General features: G+C 33.7%; 1 protein-coding gene across 2 annotated transcripts in view; it reads right to left on the reverse strand.

The window, feature by feature from the left end:
* Positions 1-12,060, reverse strand: part of LOC141542774 (olfactory receptor 6C2-like) — a 55,458-nt gene that overhangs the window by 20,138 nt on the left and 23,260 nt on the right. The gene's annotated exons all lie outside the window — the stretch shown is intronic.

The following is a 12,060-nucleotide window of genomic DNA, read 5'->3' on the forward strand; positions in this document are numbered from 1 at the left end:
TGATGCCACCATTTTGCTATCCACAAAGACGTTGAGCATCCTCTTGGCTACTGAGCATAAGGTTTTTTTGTAAACAATTTTGTCCCCAATCTTTCTTTCTTCCTTTTTCCCCAGTTTCTTTTCTCTACCCCATTCCTACAAAATGTATTTCATTTTGTATTATTTAAAAAAATTGTGATTTTATTTGTTTTCTTACTATACTATTTTTCAGATATATATCCTTTATTAAATCCCTTTGTAACCTAGATAAAAAGTTAAGCAATACAAACACAGTGACCATAATAGACAGTCCCTTTGTAACCAATTTGTTGCTATCACAGAATGTACCTTGATTTCTTGGAATATGCATGGTACCTTTTTCTGTCTTCAATCTCCTTTGAAGATTAAAGACTGAATAAATATTCAGTGGGGAGATCACTGGCTCACAGACTATGAATAGTTTCTTCACTTTTCTCAGAAAATTTCAAATTATTTTATGCATCATTTGGACTAGTTTTTACTGCTAGCAATTGTGTATTAGTTGCTGATTTTACAGATCCTTTACTAACTGTGTAGTTTCATCAGTTTTCAATCTTTGCAGATATACATGGTGTGTGAGGAACGTCAGTGTTTTAATAAATGATTTTAAATTGAATTTCTTTTATTTAATGTTTTGTAGCATTTTTAATATCATTACCAATTTTCAATTTTTATAAAGTGATTTTACTGGGGAAAAGTTTCTTAGTATTACATATTTGCATAGTGAATACCCTTTAAACTTAACTGGTTTCATGGGAAGTTCTGTGCCTTAATATACCTCTTCTAAATGCCCCATTTCTTCTCCTTACCTTCTCATCCCTTCTGGGCTCTTTCCTCTGTCATAACACTAAGCTTCTGTAGAACCAGATAACACATTTGTTTCATTGCTCTAGAACCTTTTGGCTTCTCCTTGAACAGGTTTTATTTTTTCTTAAGATGTCAGATTTCACAACTACACCCAGAGAAAGAACACTGGGAAGTGAATGTAAACTGTTAGAACTACTGTCTATCTATCCAGGTTACTTATACCTTAGGAATCAAATACTTAATGTGCAACAAGAAAATGGTATTTACACATATATATTGTATCTAGGTTATATTGTAACACATGTAAAATATATGGGATTGCCTGTCATCAAGGGGAGGGAGTAGAGGGAGGGAGGGGATAATTTGGAAAAATGAATACAAGGGATAATGTTATAAAAAATTATTCATGAATATATAATGTCAAAAATTTTATAAATAAAAATTATTAAAAAAAGAAAATAAACACAAAGAAACTACAATAATAAAAACAAATATTATTGTGAGCCTAGCAGAACATCAGGGACAATTCAGAATATGTAGCAATAAACTTTTATTGAAGAAGACATTAAAAAAAAAGATGTCAGATTTCAGAAAATAGTAGCACAGACATCTAAATTGTTCAAGGTTTATCTATTATAACCAAGGGAATGCTGAAATTGCTGGGGAGATGACAGGTAATGGAAGGAGAAATTAGAAGTGGAACTTGGAGCAATAACTAATATTGAGTTTAAGTTTTACTTGTAGATCCATCTATTGATGGAAAGCATTGGGGCTACTAGCCCCAGAAACAATTCTCTTCACATCCCAGTATTTTTTTTTTATGGACATGTAGCTAAATGAGCTACATTTAGGAATATTATTAAGAACCCATTAGGAATCTCTACCTGAATTTCCCTTCTATCTGACTGAGCCTACTATGCACTATCATACATCCATGTTCATTTCTTCCCTATATAATACTAAGGATATTGATCCCCAGAGAATTATTCTCATTCTACTCTTTCTGGCTACAGGGTGTTTTTTTTTTTAATACTTCACTGAGGCAGTGCTTAGATTTTCAGAATAATAAGAATGCCCAGACGAAATCAGTTCTCTGGGTGGATAAGGGGAAGCAGAACCATTATTGTATCTGGTGAAAATTTCTCATAAGAAAGGTGATGGTGAAGCCCAGGACCATTTTACTCAGGTGCTAATGTTTAGGGAGAAGGAATCTTTCTATAGAAGCTTAGATCATCAACTACTTTGGGAATTAGATTGGTCGGGGTTGGGAAGAAAGAAATTTAGTTGAGGGAAAAATATTAATAGGACTCAGGAAGAAGGGGAGCAGTTGTGTAGCATGTTGCACAAAGTGATGTGGAGGGGCAAGTAATTGTGCAAGGAGGAAGCTCAATTTCCTGGAGAGGAAGGACCCAGAGCCAAGGAGGAAACACATCTGTTCCCTACTTCCACCTCTTCCAGATTAGCATATCTAATAGTCCATTTGCCCACAGCCTAATTCTAAGTAAGCTTCTGCTTAGAAGGCATACAGACACTCAAATGGTTTGCTTGATACCTTTACTCCAATTTATAATGGGAATGAAGAAAATTACTGTTCATTGGACAACCCTGAGGATACTTCATTTCCATATAACAGCTGTAAACCTTCACCCTGACACTGTTCTTTTTTTTGGGTGGGAGGTTCATTTCTTGTTGCCATATTATATGGATTATGAAGCAATTTTTCTGCATGCTTGTCTCTTACCTTAGAACTATTGGTTCCTCTATAGGGTAAGCCTTGGATCAGGAGGATATGAGTTCTAAGACAAATTCAGAATCTTTTTAGTTGTATGAACCTAAAACTGCCGTTTTGTTGACAAAAGGAACCCCAGGGGAAGTTAATGGCTAATCATTCCAGTTTCTTCTCCAAGAAATCCTTACTGATACTGTAGTCCAATGGGTCCTGAACCATTGGACAAAACTAAACAGCAATTATATTCCCTTAGCAAATCAGTTGTTCTTTTCTGTACTTCCTGTATGTTTGCTGGTCATTTTGTCTTTGAGGCCTTTCAAAGAACATATAGGAAGACTTACCCTACAAAAATTTCCAATTCCAAATTAAATTTTAAGGAGCTTTCCTCTTCATTTCAGACTGGTCTCTAATGTTTCTCCCATTCTGATACATCCTTTTTAATTACTTTTTTCTGTAATGAATTAAGAAAAGATCTAATAAAGGAATACACAGTACATAATTAATAGTTGATAATGCCCCCTTTCAAAGAATAATTCATCTTTTAGAAGGTGACTGATCATTTTTATTTAAACATGGCAGAAGTGTTTTTGGAATTGAAGGTATATAATCACAGCAGGAAGACTGCTGTTTACTTTGCTTCTACAGAAGATTTACCAGAATGGAGAATATTGGCTAATTCACATTTCTTCCTTGCTAGATCTTTTCTTATTTTTTCAAATAACAGTGAGCTAAACATTTTTATTGAACAATGATTTCATGTTCAGATATAGGAATAGTCATAGAGGAAATATAAGTATTCACATCTTTAGTTCAGTAGGGCAGGGAAGTAGAGATGGGTTTATTTATACAAAGGCAATGGATATTGGAGAATAATACTTAAAATTTTTCTTTTTCTACTAAGAGGTAGAAATTTGTGTGGTGTGATAAATTTCCTGATGGTGGTACCCCCTTTATTTCATAATTCTTGTAATGATCATTGTACATTCTAGCTTCATTTCATATTGGAACAGATTATGTGCTCAATCACAGCGGAGCATTACAATGAAAAGTCACTATAGTCTAGCATCACCTATTATCGGTGAAACTGCATTTTTTTAGATGTCATTATCTATTCATTCTCTCCCTGTGATTCTAAAATTAAATGACAAGCAATCTAACCTGAACAGGATCTGGTCACATTCGTTTTCGTTAAGCACTAGTTAATTCTATTTACTATCTACACAAATGTCTCCTATTTGCATTCATTTTACCTCCATGTTCCCATGGATTAGGATTCCTTAGGAGAATTCATGTATTTGATAGAAGGGTTTTTGCTTGGTTAGTGTAAAGTACTCCCCACAAAAATCCCTAAGGGGAATTTCTCCTTCATTTTGTGAAATGAATACTTTGTATCCACAAACGACCAGTTCATACAATGCAGAATACAGTGTTTCAGACTCCATTGATGTTATATAGCCTTTAGTAAGGATGTAGCAATAACCCCTATTCTGCCTGGCCTTGAGAAATGATGCATTTCTTCTTTCTATATGACCAAGATGTTGAGCCCACACATTTTGCTGGCTGTCTGATAACAGCCTGTTGGTCAGTGATAATGGGTTTTCTGAAATTAATGAGCAATAATAATGAGTTACTTAAAGTTAATGTAGATGAAGAACAAAATTGGGAGTTCACCACTTAACCTGGTGCTGTTGGAGGCCTAAAAACAGGGCTTTAGTTGGTTCACCCATGAACTCTGCCCAGAGAACTTGGGTCCTGCACCTGAACACAAAGTCTAAACCAGACCACTCCTCAACTCCACTTCTAAGCCATAAACTTAGCATATCAGTGACATGAAATATTTGGTCTCTCTAAAATTTCTTTACAAATTTATTTTTCTTCTTTGTGGTTTTTTGCTAACTTCTTTTGGAATTCAGCCTATTATAATTGGCATTACAACTGTAATAAATTTTGCCCCTTGACTTGCAAATGTATCCAAATCTATCAATTCCTTTGAAATACCTCATATCATCAGTCTGGAAGCCTAACATTTTGGGAATTTTCATGCCATCATAGCCATGGAGCAATGGTTTTGGATTCTTGGATAGATGAGTTTAGGAGAGGAAACTTCTCTTTTGGTTAGATTTCAAAACCTCACCTCACTTTCATTAAAGGTGAAAAGTCAATGACCATGCAATTTGAAAGAAGAATATCTTGGATACAGAGTCTGGATTTCATTCTTGGCCACCCATGGGATTTGGATTATTAAAACAGACTTTTTTTTTTTTTTTATCAATGCTAAGAACAGAGTTCTCATTTTTCTTCTATGAAGCTGGGGGAATAGAAGATACAATAAAGAAGATTCTGAAAAAGTATCCTGATTCTTGTGATTCTGGTCACTCTGATAATTTTGTTTTCTATCTTGTTTGTAGATATAATGGGCCCACTGTAATTGGAAATGGAGATAGCTAGGCATCCCCCTTTTCTGATTATTTTGTCTATTTGATGATGCCATCTGTGTTCAGTCAATATGAAAATGTGAGTCTAAGACCAGAGAACAAGAAATTTCTATGTCTTTGGAATAAGACCTGGTAACAATTCTTTTCTTTTCTTAATTTCTTCTTCCCTCCCTTTCTCCACCTATTTCTTTTTTCTTCCTTCTTTCCTTCTTTCCTTCCTTCCTTCCTTCCTTCCTTCCTTCCTTCCTTCCTTCCTTCCTTCCTTCCTTCCTTCCTTCCTTCCTTCCTTCCTTCCTTCCTTCCTTCCTTCCTTCCTTCCTTCCTTCCTTCCTTCCTTCCATTTTTCCTTCCTTGCTTTTATCTGATTTTTCTGTACCTCTTTAGAAAATCAGATACATCATTCTAACCTCACAGTTGAAAAAGAGAAGAAAAAGTAGTGTTATGAAAAGCCATGAATTCCTTACTTACTTTTCTGCTATTATTTCAGGTCTCGATGAATGGTTTTTGCCCGCCCAAATCCCTGGAATGTCTTAAAGTTGAGCAGTAAGGAATTAAAGGAAAAGTACAAGATGCTTCTGGTCATATTATCTCACAAAACCATGACCTCAGCTTAATAGGCAGAATTGAATTCTCCTAGGTTACCGTCTTCTGGAATATACCAATTCTCTGTTTCTCATCACTAACTCTAAAATGATGCTGCATCAGAGATTCTGTCTTGCTTTAAATTCAGGAAATAGATTGATGCGCTGTATTTTGTTGAAAGAAAGAGAAAATCATTGGAAAAAGAATGGCTTCAAAACTCTTGTCTTTTTTTTTTTTAATCACTTAAACTGATCTATCTGGGCAGGGAGATTATTTCCCTCCAAAGTGCACACTAATAGTAGAAGATATTTGTTTCATTTGTCCATTGTGCTACAATTGCCTAAGGACCAAATGAGTTTACAAATGAAATATCCCCTGGGCAACTCAAGTTCAAAAGTCACTAAGGAATCTTTATTTTAATCAGCCTTGGCAAAAGACATAAAATATGCAGCTGTGGGGCCAGTATCCATGTGGAATGGAAAAATAGAAATAGCATCAGACATAGGCTTGGTACATAGTAATGAGTCAGGTGATGGAGGAAGAGTGGCATCTTTTCACTCTTCCTCACATTGTCCAAGACTGATCTTCAAAATTATTTGATTTTTCATCATTTAAAAATTGAGTACGCATTCCACACTCACACATGTATTATTACATATTATGCAATGAACTATTTTACTAATCTATTAGGTAGTCAAATACTCAAGTAAGATTTATTAAATGCTTAGTGTATGTCAGACCCTAGGCTGAATGCTGATGTTAAGAAGGACAAAAATGTCATCCCTGTCCTAGTGAACATTTTTAGGTAGGAGAAAGCATCTAAGTAACTGCTCATATAAGATTTATCTACAACAGATGGAAAGTGATTACAGAGGGAAGAGTGGAGGTTAGCAAAGTTGAGATGGGATCAAAAAAGCCTTTTTGCTGAAGGTGGGATTTGAGCAACATTAGGAAGCTAAGAGATGGAGGTCAGAGGGTCAGTGTGTTCCAGGCTTGGGGGAATCCTAGAGCAAAGTCACAGAATTGGGAGATGTGGCATCTTAGACAAGGAATAGCACTGGCTTTGTTTTAAGAAGAAACATGACTTTCTAATGTTGGACTGAAAATCACATCTGTTTTTTGACCTGTAGTTTAATATCTCTGAGTATGGAGTGACAATAGATACTGAGAGTAAGCTGAAACATTCTGGCTTATCCATTTCAATGTTGTGTTAAAGTAACAAATGACAATATGTATCCTGAGTTCATTGGTAGGATCTTCAAGTCAAGCAACCAAGTATTTCTTAAGCATCTACCACAAGTCAAGCTTTGTATTAACCTCTGGGTTTACAAATAGATGTAGACTCCCTGCCATCCCTCTCAAAAAAATTCATACTCAAAGAATCAATAGTCTCACATGCAAAAAATTCTTCAGCAATGAGATATACACGATAAACTGATAATAATATCAGAGGGAAGACAATGTTAAGTAGGGGAGGTGGGATTTTAGTTGGGATTTCAGAAGAGTAAGAAATAGAGATGAAGAGGTACTGTTGATAATCAGCAAAAGTGTCTAGAATTGACACTTGTGTAAGAAAATCAGGAGGCCAGAGTCACTGAATCATAGAGAATTCTTCTGCATATCTATGCTTATATATTGATATAGATAGATGTGTGTATATATACATATGTATATATATATATATATACATACATACACATGCAGATAATATAGATGCATATAAGAAAACTATCTCTTAAAATATTATACTTGATTCTAGAGGTAAAGAGTCATCAGATTTAATTCTTTAGATAAGAAGATGGAGTTTTGCTGGGAAATTTTGGTACTTCTGGTTCCCCACAAATAAGTAGATAATTGTGAAGAGACTGGACAACTTACTTATTGCTACAGACATGTGTATCAGTAATCCCAGAATCTGTCAGGTGGTTTGTGAAGATAATGTGGTGAATTCCTTAATACCCATAGGTGAGCCAGGTACACTCCTTTATAAACAAGTAGTGAAATGGTCATGTACTTCAATGAACCCTAAAGAACAGAGAGTATCACTTGATAGTTGGAAGTTTTGTTTGACTATATGCCTAAAAATTAGACTGAAAAGGTGACGGTAAAGTAATGTACTAACATGAATATCCATTTAAATAGAGGGAGAGAATTACATCTATAACTTATTTCTTCTCTACCTAGAATTTTGGCTGCAGAGATTCCTAGAGTACAGACACATTGTAAATATGATAACAAAGCTCCTAGCTAGCCTGGGTCTATCTCACATTTTCATTTATCAATGCAAGACTATATTTTTGATAAAATTTTGTCTGCCCATTGGAATAATCAATGGGTTTCAGAGAATTCTTTGGTGACCAGACTGAATTAAAATGTTACAGGGGAATGTGTAAGTAATTGATAGCACTAATGTTTACTCATAATAATATGTGACTTACATGTAACACTACATGATCACTGAAATATATGTTAGTTACTACATTTTTCAGTATGCTGAAAATTACTTCATGGTTTATATTTCTTTATTTTTGATATTATTATTAAGCTATTAAAAGTTTACTTGTTTGTCCTATAAGTAGCTATGCTTAGCTTTGATGCTAGTTATTTTATAGGAGCTATTTAATTTTTGTATTTATATCTCTACTACACTACACAGTGCCTCACGCACAATAGGAGCCTAACAACTCATTATTCATTGTTTTGCCTGTACTTTTCTGTTCTGCATACTGTATGGAACTCCTAAGGTTATTTTTTCTTTGATTTTGCTTTTATTCTGTGCTCGCATCAATTAAGTCCAATTCAATAATTCGGGTTCAGAGTTTGAATGCATGGAGTGATAAAATATTGAAAATACAACTTTATTTATTAAATGATTAAAAACAATACATTTTTAAATTTAAATAAAATCAAATATTGCTCCACTTCACATCTGTATTCATCATTACAATGGACAGCAATTATGAATGTGTCACTGAAGTAAATTCATTTGTTTGTCTTCTGATTTTTATTGCTTTGGTTTTGCTTTTGCAAATTTTTAAAAATTTTATACAACAAACATTTGTTCATTTAATCTTTTAGGCTTTCCTCTATGATTTATTTAATCATGATTTCTTAATTAGCCATAGATCTGAAATATAATTTCTTCTTTTGTTCCCTAATTTATTTATGCTATGACTTTTCATATCAAAGTTATACAAAAATTTGTCACTAACTTGGTATATCATACAATATTCTGGTCTAAATTTGATTTTTGCCAGACTGCTTTCCCAACAGTTTTTGTCAAATAATAAATAATTCTATCAGTAATCTGAGTCTTTCCGTTTATTGAATATGATGGTATGTTTGTTCTCTTGATTCTATATATTGTGTATATCATGTTTCATTGATTGATCTCTTTTAAAAAAGCACAAAATATTCATATTCCTGGGATCTCAAATTACTCTGTCACCAAAATTATTTGTATGGGATGTATTCTATTGCTGAAGATGCAATACTCTATGCATTTTGCTGGCATGAGTTGGCAGAGTTGTTGAGAGCTTGGGAGAAGAGAAATCTTAGTCTTCTGGTTTCTGGATTGAAAAATAAGTTACATTTCCAGATTTACTTCAAGTGCTTAATGGAAAAGAAAGTCTTTAGAAAAAAGTGAACTTGGAGACGAGTTAGTTGGAAGGTCAATCATGTCCTTATCTGAAGTTTAACACACCAGAGACTTTAGAGACTTTCTCCTTTAGTAAAGTTTGGACCTCTTTGCTGAACTGAGATCCCTCACACTTCATTTCTGTATTTTCTGGTTTATTCTCATCTATCTACCTTCTCTAATTTCTATTTGATATTAGCTTGGATAAATCATATATTTGCCATTTTTATTGTATGGTTATTATTGATTTTGTATTTGATGGAAAGGGACCCAAACTTTGGATTGATAACTTTAAGTTTTTATTTGTTAAAAATTTTTAACCAGAAACTTAGGTTGAACTAAACTAATGATATTTAAAGTACTTAATAGATATCATGTGGAGTAGAGCAGGGTGCTCAGCCCTGCCAATCTCTTCACCTCTCCTATTAGGAGGAATCACATTTTGCCTTGTAAAAGGTTGATTGGTGATTATTTAAAGTTACATTTTTTCTTTTCTTTTTTTTTTCTGAGGCAATTGGGGAGTTCTCTATATGCAACTGACTTGCCTATGATCACACAGCTAGGATGTGTTATGTGTCTGAGACCAGATCTGAACTCAGGTCCTCCTGACTTCAGGGATGGTGCTCTATCCACTGCACCACTTAGCTACCCAATGTATGCATTTTTAAAAAAAGACTTGGGATGGAAAATACCATCTGCATCCAGACACAGAACTATGGAGACTGAATGTAGATGGAAGCATAGTATTTTCACTTTCTTTGCTTTATTTTGTTTGCTCTATTTTATTATTTATAAATATGTTCATTCTACATCCCCATACTTTGTTAAAAATGCTGCTTTAATGACTTTTTAGTTCAATCTTTAGAATTCCTAAATAGACCATTAAATTTGTAAAGTAAGCCAATTCTGTTTCTACTTTGTCAATGATTATTCATGTTTGGCAATGTAAGGTTACTTTAAAAATATAACATTATTTATTTTATTACTGTTTAGAATGTCTAGAATGTGTTAATTTTAGATATTAGATGTAGAATGTAGTGATAATAGACATCCATATTTTTTCTCTGATTTTATTAAATTTTATTAGAAAGCCTAACATTTCTCTATTACACTTAATATTGTCTCTGGGCTTTGTCATATCAATAAATATTCCTCTTATACCAATTTTAAAAATACAGGATAGGGTAAATATTTTGACAAACCATTTTCCTGGATCTTTTGAAGTAATTTTGTGATTTTTGTTGTTTTTCTCATTCATTAATATGGTATATCATATTTATAGGTTTTTTTTTTTAATACTGAACCAATTCTTCATTCACTTTCTAAATAAAGTGTGGTCATAATGTACAATCTTTTAAAATATTTTGCATGGGGGGGGGACATGGAGCCAAAATGGTGAAGGCACACACAAATTTCTAAACTCCTCTCATATCTTCATTATCAATTTTTAAAATCAGCCTCAAAAATAGTGCTTGACTGGTAAAATTCACAAAGGCAGGGCCGCATGACACAAGTGGGATCCATAAATTTGATACTGGGGAAGGGGTTGGGGGGGGAGGATTAAAAAGCATAATCAGGGGATAATATGATGGCAGGAAATACAGAATTAGTAATTTTAACTGTAAATGTGAATGGGATGAACTCTCCCAGTAAGCGAAGGCAGATAGCAGATGGATCAAAAGTCAGAACCCTACAATATATTGTTTACAGGAAACACATTTAAAGCAGGGAGATACATACAGAGTAAAGGTAAAAGGCTGGAGCAGAATCTATTATGCTTCAGGTGAAGTAAAAAAAAGCAGGGGTAGCCATTCTTATCTCAGATCAAGCAAAAGCAGAAATTAATCTAATTAAAAGAGATAAGGAAGGAAACTATATCCTGCTAAAAGGTAGCATAGACAATGAAGCCATATCAATACTAAATATATATGCACCAAGTGGTATAGCATCTGACTTCCTAAAGGAGAAGTTAAGAGAGTTGCAAGAAGAAATAGACAACAAAACTATAATAGTGGGAGATCTCAATCTTGCACTCTCAGAATTAGATAAATCAAACCACAAAACAAATAAGAAAGAAATTAAAGAGGTAAATCGAATATTAGGGAAATTAGGTATGATAGAGCCATAAGTCCATTTATTCCTATACTCTCAAGTGTTTTTTAATAGGAATACATGTTGGATTTTATCAAATGCTTTTTCTGCATCTATTGAGATGATCATATTGTTTTTCATTAATTTGGTTACTGATTATGATTAATATTGAACCAGCCCTGCATTCCATGTATAAATCCTACTTGATCATGGTGTATTATCCTGGGGATGATTTTCTGTAGTCTTTTTGCTAATATCTTATTTAAGATTTTAGCAACAATATTCATTAGGGAGATTGATCTATAATTTTCTTTCTCTGTTTTCAACCTACCTGGTTTAGGTATCAATACCATGTCTGTGTCATAAAAGGAATTTGGTAGGACTCCTTCATTCCCTATTTTTTCAAATAGTTTATATAACACTGGGGCTAATTGTTTGGTAGAATTCACATGTAAATCCATCTAGTCCTGGGGATTTTTTCTAGGGAGTAGATTAATAGCTTGTTCTAGTTCTTTTTCTGAAATGGGACTATTTAAGCAATGTACTTCCTCCTCTGTTAATCTAGGAAGCCTATATTTTTGGAGGTAGTCATCCATTTCACTTAGGTTATCAAATTTATTGGCATAAAGTTGGGCAAAGTAATTCCTTATTATTGTTCTAATTTCCTCTTCATTGGTGGAAAGTTCCCCCTTTTCATTTTTAAGATTAACAATTTGATTTTCCTCTTTCCTTTTTCTGATCAAATTTACCAAAGGTTTATC

Source organism: Sminthopsis crassicaudata, chromosome 5 (genome assembly GCF_048593235.1).
Source record: "Sminthopsis crassicaudata isolate SCR6 chromosome 5, ASM4859323v1, whole genome shotgun sequence".
Taxonomy (NCBI): Eukaryota; Metazoa; Chordata; class Mammalia; order Dasyuromorphia; family Dasyuridae; genus Sminthopsis; species Sminthopsis crassicaudata.